Here is a 3,160-nt window from a genome sequence, read left to right as displayed (position 1 = left end):
AAAGTATTCGCATTCTCAAACTCTTTCTTAGTTTAGAAGTTCATCGAAGAGAAAAAGATTGTTTAGATCATCTTAGGTGCATTTTTAGTGATTTTGAGTCGAGTCTTCATACCACGAGTTTCATATCCGCACCTTTGGACTTAAACAAAAACCACTAAAATTAACGCTTAAAGTAAAATTCACCTAGTAACATTTTTATTTCTAGGGCTCTGATACACCAACTTAGCTTAGGCTAGTGTCTTGGAGTAGGAGAGTAATTAACTCTCCAAGACAGTAAAAACAAACAAGTAGCTGTATCTTGTGGTAGGGAAGAAATCCAATTGTTGCATTTATGCTTTGGGAAAGCTCCTCTTAAAGGAGAAGCACGAGATCGTGTCCAAACCAGTGTGGGAATCAATCCTTCCTCATTGGGAACGATGCCAGATATTCACGTATTAAAAACGGTAAACCTCGGATTAACCATTGTCGAGGAGCCTGGGGTCACTTGTTGGTAAACCTTGGATTATGTCAAGGAGCCTTCAAGGGGATTGAGCTTGCTACTCTGCCCTTGTGTGCGTATCGGATCGTAGACTGTTCCCCCAGGTGTATTTGTCTCAGTTGGTAACCTTAGTGGCCATATTCTTTAGGACTCTTCCTGAGGTGACAGTGGTGGGAAGATCCCACTGTACCTCGAGCAGACGTCGGCTAGACTCACTTGGATTTTCTGGGGGTTCTCTTCACTCGAGACGGTTAAGTGGAGGAACTTGTGCTAGTCTATTCATTAAGCAGGTTGCCGGGGTAACTGTTCCAACCGCCATTTCTGTATTGAACTCTGCGACGTTGGATTTCATCACCAACTAGTGTTTTCAGTCCGGAAAGTTACTGTTTGTGTGTGTTTGATCTCTTAGATTCTTTAGGCGTGTGATTCAAATTTGTTTGGTTCTTTAGAGACTTTAGGTGTTTTTCATTGAGATTTTACTTTGTTTGCGTGTGAAGTAGTTAAAAGTTTTCAACTGTGGCTGAATTACCAAGACAGTCCCGTAGACTTCGGGGCCAGTCTCCTGAATTTGTAAACGTGGCTGAGTTACTGAGGAAGTCCCGTAGACTTCGGGGCCAACCTCCTGAGGAAGTACTGAGCCAACTTGAAGGCTTAAAAGTCCTCGTAACTCCTAGAGATAGTAGAGTTGGGTCACCTGAGGAAGGAGAATCTTCTTTGATAGTACATCCTGATTTTCAACCGTTAGTAGCAGATTATAATCCATAGTCAGTGTCTGTTTCCGAAATTACTGTTAGCTTTTCGCCTACTAGTGATATAGGTGAAGAACCCGAAATATCCGAGCCTGAAAGTGAATTTGCTGCTACTCCGACATCGGGGTTTGTTTCTCCAACTTTTAGTGGTCCTGGTTCACCTAGGGTAGAAAGAGTAATCACCCAAGATCTTCCTTCTGGACTTATTGCTATTGAAGAACTTGCTCCGGAAGAAGAAGTAGGCATCCCTATCCCTGAAAATCAACCTGTTATTGAACTAAGGGAGCGTGAATCAATTTTTTATAGTCCACCTAGGAGTAGTTCTTGGTATCTTTCTTTGACTAATTTTCTAGAAAACTCAGGGTTAAGTTTTTCACCACCTCGTGCTCCTTATCACCCAACACCTAGAGGTTTTTATACTCCCGTCAATATGGCAGGAAAGTCATCCATGTTTACTCAATCGCCTGAATCTTTTTTGTACGGCGGTCCTTCTGTTTCCTCCCGGTATCAGTCACTTTCTAGTACTTTTTCGGGAGCATCTCCTCAACCCATTGAGCAAGGGTTATTAACTGGAAACAATGGTACTAAGCCGTTGAGCGTAGAAGACATTCTTATGATGTCAGGTTCTATTCCCAATCCTCAACCTCAAGGTGGCCAGTTACCGCCTGGGGGGCAGCCTCAATTAATGCCTGGGGGGCAACCTCAAGGTACACAATTTGCATCTGGGGGGCAACCTCAAGGTACACAATTTGCATCTGGGGGGCAACCTCAAGGACAGTACATATCTATGGGACAGTACGTTCCTCAAGTTCAACCCCAGACTCAATATGTACCCCAAGGTCAACCCCAGCATCAGTTTATACCTCAAGGTCAACCCCAGTATCAGTATGTGCCTCAAGGGTATCAACCCCAAGGTCGATACTCGAACCAAGGTTTCCAACCACCCCAAGGTCAAACGTTTGTTCAAGGAACGGGAAATGTACCTTTCAATTATCAATCCTACCCTCAACCCAGTTATGGTCCTCAGTATTCTCAACCAGTTATGGGTCAGTACCCCAGAATGAATATAGTGTGGGATCCATCACAAACCCAACAGGTGTTGTAGCCAAGTGTACAGTTGTCATCTCAAACTAGACAACCCTTAGTTTCTGGTACACCCTAGCAACCAGTCCAGTCTAACATTCAAACTTCTGTACCTTCGGTAGTTTCTCAGCCTGGGCCTAGTACACCTCGTACTCCGCCTCAAACGACTGCTACAACTGCCGCAACATCTGTTCAATCTACCCCACCTACTTCTGGAGTATCGACAGCTCCGGTTTCTACTGTTCCTGTATCTACTCCTCAGACATCTTTACCACCATCTGGATCTACGATTCAAACTTCGGTTCAGATGCCTGTAGGACAACCTGGTTTAAGTATGGTTGTCACAAGTCAACCACAATTCACCTATCAACCGTACCAGGGACAGTACCAATTCGGTCCTGCTGTGCAGCAGCCAGTTTATCAGTATCAACCGTACCCTAGGTACACTTATCAACAACCTCAACAACCCCAGTATGGTCCGGTTAATCCTGGTTTTCCGGGAGGATACAATATCCCGAACGCCATTCCCATTCCTATTTATCCTGGATATCCTCCTCCTGGGGCTGGTCTCATGACCCAGAGTTTTAGGGACCCTAATCGGCAGTTACCATTTATCGCAACTTTGGACTTACCTGACTTGTCGCACCTAACGAACGATCCCATTAATTATCTTCCGTTTTGGCCGCCAATGCCGAATAAGTTGCCCAGTGACATTCCCAAGTTCGAAGGTAAATCAGGAGAGGACCCGTTGAACCATGTGATGACTTACCACCTCTGGTGTGCGTCTAACTCCATTACAGATGATTCAATCCGTCTTAGACATTTCCAGCGCACTCTAATTGGTCTCGCG

The sequence above is a fragment of the Pinus tabuliformis genome, chromosome X (assembly GCF_031772625.1).
Source record: "Pinus tabuliformis cultivar Carrire ecotype Pingquan chromosome X, CPIR1, whole genome shotgun sequence".
In the NCBI taxonomy this organism is placed as follows: domain Eukaryota; kingdom Viridiplantae; phylum Streptophyta; class Pinopsida; order Pinales; family Pinaceae; genus Pinus; species Pinus tabuliformis.
This window is presented reverse-complemented; position numbering follows the sequence as displayed.